Raw genomic sequence first — 20,094 nt, 5'->3', positions numbered from 1 at the left:
CCTCTGTGCTTTATTTATCTTCATAGCCCTTATCAATACCAGTCCCATTAAATTTATTTGTTTGTCTGTCTCTTCCCTCTAGAGTATAAACTCCTTCAGGTCATGAACTTCATCTACCTTGTTCAGAGATATAATCCTGAGTGCCTGGAATAATGTCTGGACCATAATAGGTGCTTAATAAATATCTACTGAATAAATGAATAAATGAAGGATGACAGAGAATAGATGGATTTTTAGCTAGACAAATAATTTTCCTTGGGAAGTCCTGGGTCTTCATGTTGGAAAGTCAGCATGGACTCAGATGGTAGGAAACCTTTAATATTAGAGGGAAGAGTATGGATTTTATTCTCTAAGTGTACCTATTCAAACTTTTTAAGTGGGGGTCTACATCATGAATACAAAATTTGTGGGTTTCCAGTCTGGTGATACCATAAACTGTAAGGTGGATTTTAAAGTTGATTGGAGACTTTCCCAGTAATCCAGGCTTTAAAACCCTTGACCAAGGGTATAAATGCAGCCTTTAGATGAAATTAACTATAAGTTGAAATATACTTATCATTTCAAAGAACTATACTTCTTAAAGCAGGAATAAGAATGTCTAAATCATTGAAATCCTGCTAAGGTCCAGACTAGAGGTTTGGGTAGCATCCACTTAGCCACAGATATCCAGTGAGATGTAAAAAACCTCATTTAGCTATCCAGAGAGATTGCCTCCTCAATGCTCAAAACAGCTGCATTTCTAGAAACAAGAGGATCTCTTTTCTACTTTCCTTCAGTTGGATGGCATTCCTCACCTGTGCTCATCTGAGCAGCCAGAGGTTTCTGGAACAAAAGATGTGACCCTCAGGAGAAGAGGAATGGGATGGATGAACAGTGCTGAGAACTTGCCTGGGGAAGGTTTCATCAGGCTGTCGGCTCTCTTGAAAAGACAGTCAAGAGACTATGGCGCATGGGATCCCACATCCTTGAGCAAAAAGGTAATGACAGTGAAGTAGACTCTGAGGATTCCCCTGGCTCCAGTGTTTCTGTGTTTTGCTGAAGTGACTAATTTATCCTTTTAGGTGCTCACTTCTTAAACTTTACCCCAAGAATCAGAGATTTATCATCTTCATCTCTGGAGACTACACGTCTACTTTCTTAATTCAGCTTCTTGAAGATCTAGAATTTCTCCAATGTGGGAGTGTCTCTCTTTCCAGACATTGGCTTTTATAGTGGGTGATCCAACTGGGGGGAGTTTGGTTGTTGTTTTTGTTGTTTTTCCTATGTTAGAAAGAGGTTCTCATTCGAAAGAAATGCATCTTGAGTAGGTATGATTGTGGTAAAGATTTTAATGATTATATTATTCAAATTGTTACGGGATCAGAAAATCCAAATGCCTCTTGGTGTCACTAGTAGGGGAAATTCAAAAGCTTTCTCTTTATCTAAATGCTGAAGGTCCATTGCGGCTCTGACGTGGGGTAGTGAATATCATCCTCTCACTGAGGCTCTTTGTGGTCTCTTAGCCCATCATTAGTGACTCTGAGCTGCCTCACAGAATTAGCAGGTCCACCCATCAGTGACTGTAAAATGTTTGGAAAATGTCTGGGAAAGTGGCCGTCATTAGTTCCCTGTGAAACAGTCATTTTCAATGTGAACGATGCAAAATATTATGATGAAAGGAAAAGGATCCTATGAGCTGTACCAAACATGTGTCAATTGGTACAAGCATTATCACGTTTGAGAAGTCTCTGTCCTTAATGGTTTGGAATGTGGGAAGATCTAGGGTGATCTAAAAATAAAATGGTTATGTGATATATGAGCCATCAACACAGAATCCCAAAGAGATTTTTAGTTCTTATGACCTAATTCCAGCCTGCTGCCAGTGTCAGAGTAACATTACTCCACCTCCAGCTTAGAAAGCAGGACACAGGAGGAAGATGTATTTAACCTGATTTCGGGGGCACTGCTCATGGAAAGAACCTAGGTTTGGCAGTAGAAGGCCCGAGTTAAAGTACTTGCTTTGCAGTTGTATAAGTTTATCAACTCAGTTAAAAGTTAGGCATTGACTTTTGCTTGTCTGCAAAAGAGGTGACAATAATGCTTGCCTTGCTGATAGCAACAGGATCGTTAGGGTGTGCAAATAAAATAATGTGTGTGAAAGGGCTTCATCAATTATGAAGCAATATGAAAAACATGGCCATGCTTTCTGTAGGTGTTCATTATATTTAGCGTGGATTAATTTACTATTGTAGGTATAAACCAGTTTGAACAAGAGGAGCCTGTAGGAAAGGATCACAGTTACAGAAGGAAACAAACTCCTTGGATCCCCTGACAACTGTCCCTGGAGCATTAGTTCCTTCCCAAGCCCACCCTAGAGTTCAAGGGAGGTGATCTATAGACTATTCTTTTTTTTTTCCTTCTAGAAAGTTTATTGTTTCACTAATCACAAATACTGTAGGATTAAACATCTCAAACCAAATTTCTGTATGGTGTGGGATAGGTCACACCATATGAGATAGTTGGTTGATCCAGTATTTTCTTTTCCACCTAAATTATATTAGTATATTTTTTGTAAATCAATGACTGTATACATATGTCACTTTCTGTTACAGTTATCAAGTTGTCTATTATTATGCCAAAACCACACTGTATAGACTATTGTTACATTGCTTCCACCTTAGTTAAGTCATTAACTAAGCAAACGTGCTGACACAGAATCAGAGGCTGGGGATATAACAATGAACAAAACAGAACTGATCCTTGACTCCTTGGAACTTGCATTTAAGTAGAGGAAAGCTAGTAATCAAACAATCATCCAAAACTGCAACTGTGGTTAGTGCAAATAAGGAGAAGAACATGGTCTAATAACACTTAGAGGGAGAGTTGTTCTGGCCAGGTAGGTCTGGAAGGCTTCCCCGAGGAAGGGATCATTAGGCTGGGATCTGAAGGATGCATGGGCCATGATACAATGAAGAGGAAGAACAGAGCGTGTCTTCTTTTTAAACAGGCTTTATGCAGGGAAGGAGCTCAGCTCATTCAAGGACTGTTAGGTTGAACAGTACAAAATTGCTGATACTCAATTTAAGTTTTTAACTCTAAGAGGCAGCATTTCATATAGTTAAGCGTAATAAATGTATACTAACGTGGCTACAGGGCAGAAAGTAAGAGTAGGCTTGGCATAGGACGATAGTAGAGGTAGGGAGGAGTTGCTCATGAATGCTTCGTAAGCTGTGTTGAGACTCTTGGACTTGGTCCCAATAGCAACGGAAGTCTCTGAAGACCCGTACTTGGTGATGATGACCCTGGCTCTAATGTGGGTGATGGGACAGCCGGGGTTATTTGTACCTGTTAGGATGATACTGGAATCACCCAGGAAAGAACTGCTTGTGGCTTACAGCCTTCTTACTCAAAAAGGGTGCCTGTGGACCAACAACATGGGCATCTAGGAGGCTGTTAGAAATGCAGGCCTGCTGAATCAGAATCTGCATTTTACCAAGCTCCCCAGGTGGTTCACTTTTACACATAATAAAATCAGGGCTTAGACCACACTGGAGGTGGGTAGATGGATAGAAGGGAATGCGCTCAAGAAATATTAAGAGGGTAAAGGCATACGTACTGGTGACAGATCAGATGTGGGGAAGCAGTGAGGACAAGCTGAGTCCTAAATTTCTGACTTGTACAATTAGATGGAAAGGAGGACTTTCTCTAAGATCTATGCACTGGAAAAAGACCAGGTTTAGAGGGAAGGATCATGCGTCGAGTGTCGGATTTGCTGAGTTTGAAATAATTTTAAAGTATTCAAGTGCAGAAGTTGAAGCAGCAGTTGGATACATGGGTCTTAAGTTCTGAGGAAAAATATGGACTAGAATTCTACGTTTGAGTCACGCATAGAGGTGAACAGCAGCCACGAAAGAAGTAGGAAAAGAGTGTTTAAGTCAGAGGCAAGGGTGAGAAGTTCCCTGAGACAAGAGAGCATATCCTTGACTCAAAGAATTGAGAGATCTTTACACAGGCTTGGAGCAGAGTGCGGGGGCAGGAACACGGTGAGAAGTGAGGCAGAAATGTAGACAGGGGCCACATCATGCCAGGCCCAGAGGTCTCCTTAAAGGTTTCTGAGATTAACCAGTGATGAGAACATTGATATGGAGGGATGATCTGATCAGATTTACTTTCAAAGGATTATCAAGGCTGTTTGTTCCCTAGAGAAAGGACTAGAGGGACCATTGCTCATCTTCTGGAGGAAGAATCTATACGGTCAGGCATGTGATGCTCTAGAAATTTATTTTCTTGGCTCCTGAGCCAGAACCTCTCCCCTTACCCAATTCCACGGCCACTGCCCACACTGAAAGCAGAGGGGAACGTTTTTCTCACTAATGTTGCCCCCTACTTTTAGATTACAAAACAGCACTACCTTTGCCCTTAGATTCACACAGAAATTCTGTGAGGTGAACACAAACTTTGTTCCAAGTTTAATGGACCTCTTCTCATTCAAATGTCCATCATGTATACTAATCTATGGTGCATGGACCCAGAACACAGACCAACTGTAACTCAGTCTGTAACTTTTGTCTCCACTGTATCAGCATCATTCCATTCTTTCCAGCCATCAAAATTGTTTAAAATTCCAAATTACCTACTTCTGTCTGTGCTTCCCAATTCTATCATGTCTGTTTTTTCCCATCTGGAAATGAAATCTGGCTGTTTGAATCCAGAGCATAGATCTTTACAGGAAGACTGACCCACATATGCCAAGTGGTATTTGATTTTACCTGAAATACAGAGATATGTCACAAGAAAGGGGCAACACAAGATCTGTGGAAATACTTGCTTAGGATTGGGAGCAATCCCTAGCAAGTTATAACTTTTCATTCTCAACAGGTCACTCACTACTCATGTAGAATAACTAGAATGTAGGGAAGTGTGTGCTCTGCTTGGTGCACGGCAGCTGCAGAGCAACCTGGCCACCTGGTGCAGAATTGATGTACAAATGGTAAAACCTGTACGTGTAGCATAATAAAGAGCTCAGACTCTGGAGCAAGATGCCTGGGTCTGAATTCTGACACCAACATTTATGAACTGCATAACTTTAGGCTTGACATATATACAGTAATATGTATAAAATGGATAGCTAATAAGAACCTGCTGTATAAAAAAATAAATGAAATAAAATTCAAAAATTCAAAAAAATACTTTGGGTGCCTCAGTTTCCCCTTGGGTAATATATAGAGTTGCTATGAATAGTAAATGACTCAATATTCATAAAGTGCTTAGAAGAGTGACTGGCACAATGTAAGTGCTTGTTAAAGAGAAACTTTAATTCTTATTTGTTTCAAATGACCAGATTTTCCAAAGGCATCATTCATGGTTCTTGAAATAGAACTTCTTTTCCATCACCTGAGGGTCTTCCCTACCCATCACCCTCAAGGAGTTATTAGCTGTAGGTGAATAGGATATGGGAAGATTAGAAAGCACCATCCCTAGACTCCAAGAAAATTTCCAGAGGAAATTTTAGGATCCACTGTCTGGGTTGTTTTCTCAAATATGGGATAACAGTGAAGTCTGTGTTCCCACACGGATCTGCAGCAGTTCACTCTGTCACTTTAGAGTTTCCTTTAAATTGAAAGTCAAATCATTCTGATGATATACAGTTTCATATCCATGTAACTCTTTTTCTTCAGATGCCACCATTATATAAATGCACACACAACTTGCTCTGCCAGCAGTCTCTGTACATTGTGCAAAGATTTTGAAAACAGCTCTTTTGTCAGGGTTACCCCCATGTCCCATTTATTTTCAACTCAGGCCTGGGATAGAAACCTGCTAGGGATTTGTGTCAAAAGTACCTTAACTTGACTTGAGTCAGTCTCCCCTTCATAATCTTTTCAAAGACTAAATGTCAGTGTTTCTCCTAAACCTACTCAGGCAAAATGCCCTTTTTTGCAGAACCGTGGTTTTCCAGTGGAAATAGTATATGGTAAACTATTCATGTCTGAGTTCATTTTTGAAGTAGAATGGCCTCAAAGGCAAATATATTTACTGCAGAGGAACTGTAAGATTGTCATCTGAAGGGAGATTTCAATATAAACAAAATAATAATTTCTTGCTACACGATGAAGACGTGTTCTGCAAAGTTCAAAAACTGAATTATTTAGAAAGTGTCTGTAAATATTTTCTAACAGTCCATTGTCAAGCCCTTCAGCAAAATTCTCAAGAATAACAATTTGCTCTATTCTGGGAGCCTTAAGTGATTTTAGGAATCTTTGAGAAACTCTTTCAAACCCAGATTTAAACATTAAGAATTAACATGTCAATTTTAAATGTAATATCAAATATGTTCCAAACGCACTCCCTTGATCAGTTTAGTCTAGGAGCATTCACAGTATTCACTTGGGTTTTTCAGTTTGCTTTACTTTCATGGTTTTTGTCTTAATTTTGTTGTAGTTTCTAACTACCTTTCAAACATTTTTTTTTATTTACCAAACTAAAGCCAAGTCTATACTAGCAAATTGAAGTTGAAAAGTAAGGCACTTTTGAGGATAAGTTCAGTAGAAAACTATCTTTCTAGTTACTAGCTTTTTTGAATCACTGACAAATATTCTCTGATTGTCTAAGTTCTCAACTTTTTGTTCATGCTTTGACCCAGACTTCACTAGGTAGACTTGTCCTAAATCCTCGAATACTACAACAAACTCTATTCCATTTTAAATTTCTATACTAAATAAGATTTTCTTGTATTTTCAGCAGATGTATATATTTTGTGTCTTATTCTAAATGCATGATTTACACAAAAGTATTTACATAGAACTCCTTTTTTCAATAACTTTATTTTAAAAAGTAAAAAGACACGCCAACTTATTTGTATATCATCTCAGGTTAAAAATGTAATAATAATATTAAAAAAAGTGAATACGCAGATTCAATCTCAGCATGTCCTAAACAACTAAATAATGATTACATTGTTTTGCCTTTTTTAGTAGATATATCTCAAGATAACTAGATTCTTCAGTTTCTTCCACATCCATTTGACTTTAAAATCTAGGTTCCCTTTACATGCCTTTGGAAAATTGAAAGAAATATACCTCTTTATTTTGACTTCTAAATTACAAACCAAAATTCTATCATTTTTCCTTTGTCATAGTGAATTCTAGCTTCCAAGAGAGGTAAGTGCTCCCTGACACCCAGGAGTTGGGCTGGCACCACCAGCTAGCCCTTGGCTTTCTGTTGAACATACGCCATTTCAAAAAAACACCAACATCAACCAAGGCATCCTGTGTCCGTGTGGATCAAGACAAAAAATGAGAGCACTCCTTGATCTTTCCTGAACACAGACAAAAACAGGAATATTTCCAACCCACAAAGATGACCAAAAGTTGCCCTGTCTGGGCTACATGAGTGACTGCTGCTTCTTCACCAATTACAGCCTTGCCCTCTCTAGTCTTCCCTCCTTTTAGATAAAATTTATTAAGATATTAAATTACAGAATTACCCCCACTTCCTGAAGTGACCCAACTAGAGAAAAGCCCTGCCCCCATGAACTACGCCCCAAATCACCTAACACAAGCCCAAGACCTGTAATAATTTCTAACACCCACTTACTGAGATGCCCACCATCTCTCTGATGTGTGTTCTCCCTCATTGCAACAAGGCAACCAGTTCAACTCCTGGTGTATTTCTGGTGATCTTGGACAGGAGGCAGTAACACAAAGCAAGACTCTAGTTCCAAAACATATTTTAAAACAATTTCACTTTAGGTAGGACATAATTTTAAGCAGTTGTATGGTGTGGAGAAATTCTAAAACTCATGTTAGAATTCTTCTAATCATTTTATGGTAGTTTAATGTAAACTTGTGCTTCTTATAAAAAAGAGAACCAAGTCCTTGTCCTAGTCAGTCATTTTTACCTTTGTTGAGATCTTTGTGGGATGTGCCTGACAGATCTGTGGGCAGAGATGAGGGTGAGGGTGAGCCCACGTGGATTATATGGAAGTCTGAGAGCCTGCCTCCAATATTCTCTAGGAGAGAAAGAATTGACTTGGCTGTCCATGGTCCTAATGTAGAAGTTTGTGTTGGGAGTTGAGGGTAGGAGGATACCATTTTGCCTTACTTTGGTACAAAGGAAAAATTACTTCCTTCCTCCCCTCCTCCCTTCTTCCCTTCTTCCCTCCCTCCCTCCCTTCCTTCCTTCCTTCCTTCTTTCCTTTCTCTATTTGCTTCTTTTCCTCCTTCCCTGTCTCCTTTTCCCCACCTTCTTCTCTTTTCCTTTCCTTTATATGTCCTTATAGTGCAGGGAATGAATATTAATCAAACACTCTCAATTTTTATTTCCTGGAAAGTAAAATTTTCATAAAATTCATATACAAAGTAGATACAGAAGGATGATAGCCATATACAAATATGGTGATTTGGTAAGAGAGTAGCTGAATGATCTTTTCCCATTTAAAAGAAAATTTTATGTATTGAAATATTTTCAGTTAGCCTGATTTTATAACTTCTGATAAAAAATATTTTGTTCAGTTCACTACAAATAGCCTCCCTCTCTCAGGTCCCTCCCCCTCTTTAATAAACACACTTTGCCCTTTCCCTTAGAGCAGTGTAAGTGGCTTTGAAGCGCAAACCGAGGTGATAGGACTCAAAAAGTCAAAGAAAGTGAAGCTTCTCCTGTTGTTTCTTCTGTGTAGCCTGGACTCCTGCTCTTTGAGGACCCCTCTTTGCTGCACTTTAGATAAGAGTGTTGAGCCCCTGAATTCATTAGCAAGGCACAGAGCAGCTTATCCGTCCTTTCACAGGCTCAGGTTTCATTCTGTACCAGGAGTCATACATCACACTCGACGGTGTATCTCCAGAGCCAACTGAGGAAAGTGCAGAAAAACTGCTGTTAACAAGGGACTAATCACATTCGACCTAAATTAATTATTGGTCACTCAGGACTGGTGAGCAAGGGCCACACAGATGGCCTCTGACTCACTTCCCACCTTTGAGGAAAGAAATATTCCAGTTTGGTGCACATGACCGCATAAGATAACAAGAGGCAGGTTATTTCTGGTCTACTGGTCTTGAATTTACCATATTTGTTAATATGACATGGAGCTTGGGGCTTATTTGCATTAACACTGTAGGTGCATTGTATTTTGGGGAGAAAACATGAATGATAGTCACTTGGGATGGAGGTCATTTCACAGCAGTCAGCATTGGGACCAGTGAAGTCAAGCCAGGGACCTTTAAAATGCAATTCAGTCAAACGAACAGGTCATGGATCAGTGAGCAGGTGATGGAAGGTGTTCGTGAGGAATTCAGATTAGCACAAAATTCAAACAAACCACAAGAAACAGGGAAGAGAGAAAGCAGGACAACCTAGAGAGCAGGAAGCCATGGTCTCAGCGGGGTGGAGAGGAAGACACTGATAATTCCTGGACTCTATGCTCTGTGCAGGCGAAGATAATGATTTCTCGTTTGCTATGTATCCTCAGAGCCAGCATGGTTGGCTCACATCACATGACAATGAGGTTTTTTGAATTAAAAAACCTCAAACCATTTGAATTTGTTTTGTTATTCATTCGTGAAATGTCATGCTCTTGCTAGACATCTACGAAGAATTCATTCAACTCGGTATTAGGTGCTTTAGAGCACCTACTATGTGCCAGACACAGTGATAGACACTAGAAAATATATAAACAGTGGCTCCTGTTCTCAAGAAATTTACAGAGTAGTGTCTGAGGCAGAATTGTAAATAGGCAATCACTAGCCACTCTGGTAGCTGTAATAATAGAAGTACGGAGATGGTAAACGGGTAGAACAAAGGAATTGCTGATTGACTCTGTCAGGGAAGGGCATCCCAGAACAGTTTTAAAGTATAGATAAGAAAATGTCAGATGAACAAATTGCAGAAAGCACAGTAGGAAAAAGAAACAGCATGTACAAAGGCAGAGAGAACTGAACAACATAGCAAACTCAGGGAAGATGTAGTTAGTTCATTAATGCTGGAGAAAACTAGAGAGCTACGAGGACACTGTAAGGCCAATGTAAGGTCCTTGAGTTTGGGCAAGGGTAATGGAGACTCCAAGCAGGGTTGAAAACAGAGAAGCGTCCGATTTGCATTTTAATAGGACAATTCACCCAGCAGAAAAGAAAAGAATGAGGGCGAGGGAGAAGATTGGAGACAGGAAGGTCAGGAAATTAACCCAAAAGTCCATGTAAGAGATGGGAAAACACAGAACTAAGACAGTGACTGGGAAGGTCTACATTCAAGAGATATCTGAGAGATGGGATACGTAAGAGTTGATGTTTAACTGGATATGGCCAGGGAAGGAGAATATAAAGATTCAAAATATCTTTGTGTTGTAAATATTTTTGAGACTGGATAGACGTTGAATTACTAATGGGGTTAAAGAAAATTGGGTGACATAGTTGGGAGTGGGTGGAAGGATAAGGAGTGGTTTAGGTCATGTTGAATTTGACTGCTCATGGGACATTTTGATGGGAATTTTTAGTAGGCAATCAGATTTTTCAGGCAAGGTCTATGTTAAGAAACACAATTGGGAAACTTATCATGCTATGGTTAAATATTAAAGGCAAGAGTATGAATGAAATGGTCTAGGAAGAGATGTAGATTGAGAAAAGTATTAAAGATAAATCTTGGTGAATACTTATATTTAAGTGACGAGTGAAGAAAGAAGAGTTAGTGAAGAAGACTAAGATGAAATAAAGAGGTGGGGAAAAAGGCAGTGTGGAGGAGTAGATGCCCAGGAAGAAAGAATTTCAAGGAGGAAGGTGTGGTGAAATAAATATTGAGGAAGGTAGAGAAATCAAATAAGAACATGGTACATCATATAAAATGATTAGGAAGATAATAGTGGAATGGTCGGGTTAGAAGAGAAATGCCAGTCAAAGACCATTTAGAAAATAAGAATACTTTAACCTGCATGGTACATTATTCTTTGAAGAAGTTTGACTGAAGAAGAAAACAGAAATAAGGCTGTACCAAGGGAAAGATAAAGCTTCATAGAAAACCTTTTGTTTGTTTTTGGGTGGAAGAGAAGTGAACCTGTTTGGAGTGAGAAACCAAGGCTGTAGAGTGGAACAGAAGAGAGGGGGAAATAAAGGAATATTACAGAGATGGAGGAGAAAGAGGAGACCATTACTTTTGAATTGCTTTGAAAGGGAAGGTTGTTTCTTTCTCTGAATCTCAGAGTGATGAGGGTGAAAGTGGACAGCAGTTGAGTGCATTTCTGTTTGATGACATCACAGTTACTAGAAATTAAAGTTAAACCAAAAAAAAAAAAAAAAACCATACTAGTGTTTGAATAATTATCATGATGATCAAAGTGACCCAGCACCATTTTCATTTTCATCAAGGATGTCTTTTTCAAAGTCTCCTTGAATACGACGTGGTGAAAAACCAAAGGTTTTCATCCTCTTTTCTTTGTCATAAACTTACAATATGATTATTATCTTGTATATTCTAAAAATAATTCACTGGTAAATAAAAGCCAAACTAGTGGGGCTTCCTATATTTCAGACTTTTTGAAATTAATTAATTCCAGCCATGCTAGAATTTAATTTTCCCAGCTCAGTAATTAGCATGGCTTCTTGCATAATTAACTGTTTGCAGTTATTAGCCATTGATCATAATTATGATAATTTGTCAAATTAGCTGACCAGTCATTCACCTGAGTGGCATTATGTAGACCTAAAGTCAGAAGTCATGATCTCTTGTGCAGTAGGAAAGCCCACTTCCTCAATAACTACTCAAAATCTGTACAGACCACCTTTTCTAACACCAGTGGATACCATAATCATATAGCTAAATTTCAAAGCAAGAAATCTAAGTCGTCACTGACCTAGTCATCACTATTGAGATTTTGATTAGGACTGCATTGAATCTAAACATCAACTTTAGGAAAATTAATATCTTTACAATACTGAGTATTCTAATCCATAAACATGGTGTATTTCTCCATATATCAAGGTCTTTAAAAAAATTTCTCTTAACAATATTTACAGTTTAGTGGTCTTACACATTTTTTATTAGATTTATTTCTATGAATTTGCTGTTTTGATATCATTATAAAGTGTTCTTTAACCTGTTTATTATGTAATTGTTGTTGATATATAGAAATTCTAAATTTATTAATTAATGTTAGTGGATTATCTGAGATTATTTTGCCTTTTCTGCATAAGCAATCATGTTGTCTGCAGATAATGACAGCTTTAATTCTTCCTTTCTAATACTAATAACTACGATTTATTTCTTTGCCTAACTATGTCGTCTAGGACTTCTAGTACAATGTTGAAAAGAAGCAGTGATAGTGAGCATCCTTGTTTCAAGATAACCGTTTTCACCTATAAGTTTACCTGCCAAAGGTTTTTATTTATATATTTATTTTTTACTTCTTATGAAAGTATAATGTACATACACAAAAGTGCACATTATAAGTGTACAGTGTAATGATTTTTCAAAAATGAGACAATCCATACCCACTAGCCATATCAAAAAACAACATTACCAGTGCTCATAAGCCCCCTTCATGCTCTTTGACAAGGTTCAAGTACCCTTATGTCATTATTCTTACAAATACAGCCCCCACTCAAAGGGAAAGGAATTAGAACCCACTGCTTGAAAAGGAGAGTATAAAAAATTTGTAGACATATTTTAAAACCACCAAGGTGTATGTCTCCATTTATTTAGGTCTGTAATTTCTCTCAGCAATATTCTTTAGCTTTCAATGTATAGACTTTCACATAGTTTGTTAAATTTATGCCTCAGTATTTCAGGTTTTTTTTAGGCTGCTGTAAATGCTTTTGGTTTTACCCCACCCCCTATTTTTCATTGTTTGTTATAAAAATAAAATGATTTTTTGTAAGTTGAGCTGATATCTGTGACCTTGTTAAATTCATTTAATGATTGTAGTAGCTTCTCTGTAGATTCCTTAGGATTCTCTAAGTACACAATCATGTTGTCTGCAAATAAATGCTCCATATCATTTATAGTAGAGCCAGGAAACAGAAAGCATACCAATTATTTTAACAGAGAGTATATATATTTATAATACATATTGAAGATATCAACAAGCAAAAAAGAGAACACAGAGATAACAATAGCAGGAAACAGCTACCACACTCAAGGCTTGGGGGAATGAACAGAAGAGGTTAGAATTAGTAAAACATAAAAATTTAGAGGAAGGAGGCAGGACACTGAAATTCACCCCTCTGAGAAAGGAGTGCTGGTCAGTTGGTGCTAGTCTCTCTGAGTTCAAAGGAGGGTTTTCATGAGTTTTAACCCCAACCTCTGAGGAGGGGGTCTGAGCTGGCTGCTTCTGGTGTCTCTGAGGTGGCACAGTGAGGCTAGTTCTTTCAAGAATTGGGAAAACTGCAAACTGGACTTAACTACCATGACTGGAATGAACTGCCACAGTTGTTGTCAAGAAGTGAGCCTGGGGAGCCATTGACAGGAATGAGAAGCAAACAGGAAGCTCACATAAAGCAAACAGGAATAAACAAATGTCTTCTCCTCCAGTATGATCCTCTAGATTTCTATCTCTAGGTTTATCCCTAGATTCATAGCACCCTCTATTGACTCTGTTAGAAGCATTTAGCAGGTTGTCAGTTGGCAAAAGAGAAATGTGGAGAGTCCTTCGTGTTACAAGCTGAATATTGAAGAATGGGTTTAAAGTTGAGCAATATTACTTTAACATATGGCACATGGACAGGGAAACCAGAAGAAAGTCGGGAGACCTCAAACTCAATAGTGCTTCCCTATGAACATTTGTCAAATTGGAAACCATCTCTAAAGAAGAGCAGAGCTTTCAACAGTCTTATAAGCTAACGATTAGAGTTTAGTACCTCAGGCTTTGAGTTGATAATTTGGAATGGCCAGAAGCACAATACTTGTAGAGAGACTATTACCATATCTGGCAAACCAGCCTTGATTAATACAATCCCTAATTTATAATGGGGATCAGCCACCAGTAGACAGACTAGCCAGATTGAAGGGTGACTCTCTTATCTGAAATATCTACAACTTTGCATATATATTGCTGGCATTCAAATAAAATTAAGGGACTTGCCAAAGAAACAGGGCCTCATAACCAGAAAACAAGAGAAACAAACAAACAATAATATCCAAACCAAACCAAAGATGACCCACACACTGGACTTATATGACAAGGACTTCAAATAACTATGATTAATATGTTCAAGAAAACATGGATAAAATGGATGGAAAGATAAAAGTAACCAAGAAATGGAATGAGAGCAGCAGAGGAAAGGATTAGTGAAATGGAAGAAAACTTAATAAAAAAATATCCAAATTGAAGTACTCAGAGAAAAAATAATTAAACACACAGAAAAGAAGAGTCGAGATGTGTGGGATAGATGAAAAGGGCCAACATATATATAATTGGAGTTCAAAAATGAAAGCTAGAGAGGCCAGTGAAGAAGCACTATTAGAATAGATAATAGACAATACATTTTTTAAAATTATGTAATACCTCAACTCACAGATTCAAGAAACTCAGTGATGGGCTTCCCTGGTGGCACAGTGGTTAAGAATCCACCTGCCAATGCAGGGGACCTGGGTTCAAGCCCTGGTCTGGGAAGATCCCACATGCCACAGAGCAACTAAACCTGTGCACCACAACTACTGAGCCTGCGCTCTAGAGCTCACGAGCCACAACTACTGAGCCCATGCGCCACAACTAATGAAGCTCGTGCACCTAGAGCCCGTGCTCCACAACAAGAGAAGCCACTGCAATGAGAAGCCTGTGCACCACAATGAAGAGCAGCCCCCACTCACCACCAACTAGAGAAAGCCCACGCAGAGCAACGAAGACCCAACACAGCCAAAAAAAATAATAAATAAAATAAACAAATTAAAAAAAAAAAAGAAGAAACTCAGTGAACTCCAAACAGGATAAATCAAGGAGCATAAATATAAATAAAATAATATTACATACATCATAATAAGACTGCTGAACACTAAAGATAAAGAGAAGATTCTTAAAAGCAACCAGAAAAAAAAATCCACATTACCTTCAAATGAGCAACAGTAAACTGAGAACTGACTTTTTTAAAAAATGGGAAGATAAAAGGCTGTGAAATGACACCCTTAAAATACTGAAAGAAAGTAACCTCCAACTGAGAATTCTATATTCATAACAAATATCCTTCAATAATGAAAGTAAAATAAAAATATTTTCAGACAAAAATAGAATGTGTCACTAGAAAACATGCACTAAAAGAAATAAGAAAGAGAGATTTTTAGACAGAAGAAAAATTATCTGAGAGAAATCATTGAGTGTTCTCTGAATATAATGGAATTGGGCTATAAATAAATAACAAAGAGATAACTAGGCAATCTCCAACATCTTGAATATTAAATAATGTATATCTAAATAACACACAATCCAAGAAGAAATTACATTGCAAATTTTAAATGGTTTAAATCAAATATTATTAATATATGCCATATCAAAATTGGGGAAGGGGTGTCAAATGAGTACTTTAAGGAAAATACATAGCCTTAAGTGCATATATTAGAAAAGTTAAAAAGACTGAAATCAATGATTTATGCTTTGTCTCATGAAATTAGAAAAAGAAAAATGAAATATCAAGGGAAGGAAATAATAGATAAGAATAGAAATCAATGAAATATGAAACAAAGTTCAGAAGAGGGAATCAATGAAGACAGCAGGTGGTTCTTTGAAGAGATTAATAAAATTTATAAATCCTTGGCAAGACTGACGAAGAAAAAAAAGAGAGAAATCATAAAATACCAACAACAGGAATAAATAAGGTAACATCAATACAGAGTTTGCAAACATTAAAAAGATAACAGTGAATGTCTTTATACCAATATATTTTGAACTCTTGAAAAAATGGAATTTTTCTTGAAAAACATACTTTATTAAAAACTGTAAGAATAAAAAGACAAATCTGCAAAATTATAGGAAGGGAATAGGAAACCTGAATAGCTCTAAGTAGTGGGCTAAATGGTGTCCCCCCCGAAGATATGTCCACCAGGATTCTGTGATTACAACTTTATGGAAAAAAGATCTTTATAGATGTAATTAAGTTTAGGATCTTGAGATGAGGTCATCCTGGATTATCTGATAGCTCGAAATCCAATGACAAAGGCAAGGAAGGATTGGCCACTAGGAGTTTTTGGAGGAACTGTGGCCGTGATGACACACTGATTTTGGACTTTGTGGCCTCCAAAACTGTGAGAGAATAATTTCTGTATTTTTTAAGCTATCCAATTTGTGGTAATTTATTATGCAGCCGCAGGGAACGAATACACTCTATATCTTTTTAATTAATTGAATCTGTTAACAAAAATCTCACAAAGAAAACTCCAAGATCAAATTGTTTTGCTAATGAATTCTTCTCAGTATTTCAGGAAGAAGTAACACTAGTCTGATCCAAATTCTTGCAGATACTAGAAAGAGAAGGTGAATATTTCCAACTCATTTTATAAGTCCAGCAAAACCTTGGTACCCAAACTTCAGAAGGCCAATAAATTGTATGAAAAGTAGAAACCAGTCTCTCTCATGAACATAGATACAAAAATCATAAATGAAAATTAGCAAACCAACCTAGGGTTTGTTCTAGGAATATAAGGTGATTTTAAAATTTAGGTACTTAATTTATACAGAGAGTTTAAAACTAGGTAAAACTAATCCATAAATTTGAAAATCAGGATAGTTTTCATGTTTGGATTGACTAACAGTGATATGTGACTAACCAGTGATTTCTGGTATTTTGATAATGTCCTGTTTTTTGACCTGGTGTTGATAACAAGGGTGTGTTCATTTTGTAAAAACTTATCAAGATGGTCCTTTATGATTTGTGTACTTTTTGTGTCTATGTTATAAAACTTTTACGTTAAAAACCTTTTATCAGTAGTTGTCAGAGTCGAGTTATTAAAGTTAAAAATTTGAGAAACCATGTATCATTTTAATAGAATATTATGGATGACATAAAGTGTAAACTGTGGCATGAACTGGCTATTTATTACTGTACTGTAGAACAGGAAATATTAAAAAAATAAATTGTTACTTAAATTTACAACTTAAAGCACAGATAGGAAAACTAGATAGTATCTATGATTGCTGTGAAAGAATCCTTATTTCTTACAGCTGCATGGCTGAGATTTCTAATAACTAATGCATTATACACTTAGGTGACCAAAACAACACTGATGAATTTACAACCTTGCTATGACTCTTACGTTAAAGTTGGGGCATTGATTCGGCTATAGTGGAACTCTGAGGACTGGTCTGGGGACAACTGGGTAGATATTGGTGAAGCTGTATAAACTGGATCACCAAATTCTGCAACATTCCTTTTCACTACGAGAGCATTTCCTCTCCTGTCTGAGGTCATTAGCTTTCTCTTGTATAAAGAATATCAATGACACCCACTGGAGTAATTTTCTTGCAGGGAAAAGCTGGTCATCCTCAAGACCTCATACCACCTATCACTGCTTTCAGACCTGGTCTCTAACAGATTGCTTGGTTGATTGATTAAAACTTAGAATCAATGGTGGCCTATGTTAAATAAATAAAGAGTGAGATGCTACAACTGCCTTGACAAACTATAGAGGAAGAAAATCGTAGGCATATGGAGGCAAGAACGCTGGAGATTTACTAAGTGCAACCTGGTCACCCACCCCTTAACTCTGTTCTCTAATGAGTCCAGCAGACATTCCTTTCACCAAGACTTTGAAAAATACACTATTGAAGGGCCAACTGGCATCACTGATATTCTCTGTAGTGACCCTTCTCTTCAGGCCATAGATGACAGTGGCAGATGCTAACATTGAAAAAGTCTCCCTGGATTCTCTGTGGACAGTTGGATCCTTTCTTCAACGATGTCAGCAGCAATTAACCACCAGAAATAAGGTATGCATGGTTACTCTAATGCATGGTAGGGCTGGAATAGCAATCAGAATAGTTTCATTTGCAGAGAGCTTTGGTGGTGGTTAATTGGTCATGGTGTCTCTATGATTGAGATAGGTTGACAGTTTATGCAAGTCTTACTTAATATTAATACATGGTAAAGACTCTAAGTCTGACGAATAGAAACCTATTCTGTGTCACTATATTAGAAAACCATGATCTAATTCAACTCTCATACCTGAGCAAGTTCACAGACTTAGAACCTCTTGATAGAAGGAGAGGAAGAGTCTGCTTGAAGATGGACCTAGCTACATTCCCAGAAGTTGATGTGAATTGTTCTCTTCTTTCCCAAAGTGAACTGGACCTATTTACCAGGGTGACTTGTTATTGGAATAATGGACATTTTCAGACTTTCAGTAAATACTGGATAATAACTTTGAACTGCTGCTAATTCTTAGGGGTCCCAAATCACACGGTGATCCAGTATTCATAAAAGTGAAGTAACAAATGGATTTTTGATCTGGGTCTGGCCAGAGGGTCCTGAACCCACCCCAAGGTTTTTTCCGTAGTGCCTAAATGCATAACTGGAGTAGACATAACTGGCTGCCAGCAGAATGCCCATATTCATTCCTCAACCTGCAGAGAAATAGTTATTCTGGGAGGAAGGGCCAAGTAGAAACCCCTAAAACTGCTTCTCCTTATCAAAATAATAAAAAGTAATGAATCAAATCAATACCACCTTTCTAGAGAAATTTCAGAAATTAGTGCATCAGCAAAGATTCAGAGGTACAGAGTTCACAGAAGTTCAGAGTAGACCTGGCTCTGTCCTTCCCTTACTTGGAGTGATTCTGGTACCTTTTAGTCAACACAAGCTGAACTCCTGGTCATTATTTCTTGTTTCCAGCCTTGGAACCCAGCAGATGTATAGCATATCTGCCCCATACTTGGGCATTGTTCCATTTCTGGTCCACAGTGATGCTGGTCTTATTTTTGAGCTTACCTATGTATTTTTAATTTTCTTTTTCAAAGCTCATCCATCATTATTATATTTTTGGAGCACAAGGAGGTACATTGATGCTGAATTTACTGTACTTCTTAACCTGACATCACCAATCATTAGGTTTGTAACAAAATCACTAACCTGGGCAAAAATCTGCTAACTTGTAGATTGTAGTGAATAATAACCAGTGCATAATTTTTATAATAGCTCTTTCAAAGGACACTGATATCTTATTCTACAGCACTTTTGTGTTTACCAGGATATAACTGTAAATGCAGCATGATTTTCATTTTTTAAATGATACTGAGAGGGATAAATTTTGAGGCATAAACCGTAAATAGCTTTTACATGAGTAAAATAGCCCAAGTGAATGGATTCTTAATAATTGCAGGAGCTTTTTATTGCAAATGGATTCTGGCAATGTGGGAATTCTTATGACAAAAGTAGAAACAATTTTTCCTGTTGGGGATTTTTAAGTTTTGTTCTGTAGCTTATTTTGAATGTTCCTAGACATAATTTGGTGACTTCAATTGTTTAAGACTGAATTCCCAAAGTTAATGCACCAAATTATTCCAAATTTGGATCAGGACTCAAGTATTTTTATTCTATGGTACCAGGCAACATTCTACAATAACGGGTAATTTGGGGTGGCAACTGGGGCTTTTTAGTTCTGAGCACTTAGTTCTGAGGTTTTCCAAAATGAAACCTCTCAAGAATTGGGACTATTTTTCTTGCTTTCTCACTTTGTCTTTCACTGGATTTGATACCCAGTAATCACACAGAAAAATGCTTATTCAATGAATGAATAAATCAAGACATAACCATATATAAAAAGTGCTTGGATGTAAGTCAGACAAAAAAGTAGAACTGGGTTTGATTTATCCAGGCCATTTCATAAGTTTGGTTCAGAAATAATCAAAATGCATGACCCACAATACATGTTTAATAATCTGACACATGGTAAGTGTTTAATACATGCTTATTATTAAAAATATGAAATAGTCAAGCAAATATTTTTGGGCTTAAAATAACCAATCGATGAGTACATCATTCACAATATAGATACTATTATTGAAAGAAGTAATAATGAATAATTTTGTGCATGTAATGAAATTGTTTCCCTTTTTCTCATTTTCTAAAGTTTCTCTTTCCAAAGGAATAGTTTTTATTGGATTGAAATGGTAGGATCAATCTTAAATGATTTATTAGAAAAATAGTTCCC

General features: G+C 37.3%; 1 long non-coding RNA gene across 1 annotated transcript in view; it reads left to right on the top strand.

Annotated features, from left to right (window-relative positions):
* The first annotated feature begins 800 nt into the window (after nt 1-800).
* LOC132376402 (uncharacterized) overlaps nt 801-20,094 on the top strand; it is an 81,040-nt gene continuing 61,746 nt past the window's right edge. The window contains exon 1 of the long non-coding RNA XR_009506289.1: nt 801-977. This is a non-coding gene — a long non-coding RNA (uncharacterized LOC132376402). The remainder of the gene's footprint in view (nt 978-20,094) is intronic.

This window comes from Balaenoptera ricei, chromosome 12 (assembly GCF_028023285.1).
Source record: "Balaenoptera ricei isolate mBalRic1 chromosome 12, mBalRic1.hap2, whole genome shotgun sequence".
Lineage (NCBI taxonomy): Eukaryota > Metazoa > Chordata > Mammalia > Artiodactyla > Balaenopteridae > Balaenoptera > Balaenoptera ricei.
This window is presented reverse-complemented; position numbering and strand designations above follow the sequence as displayed.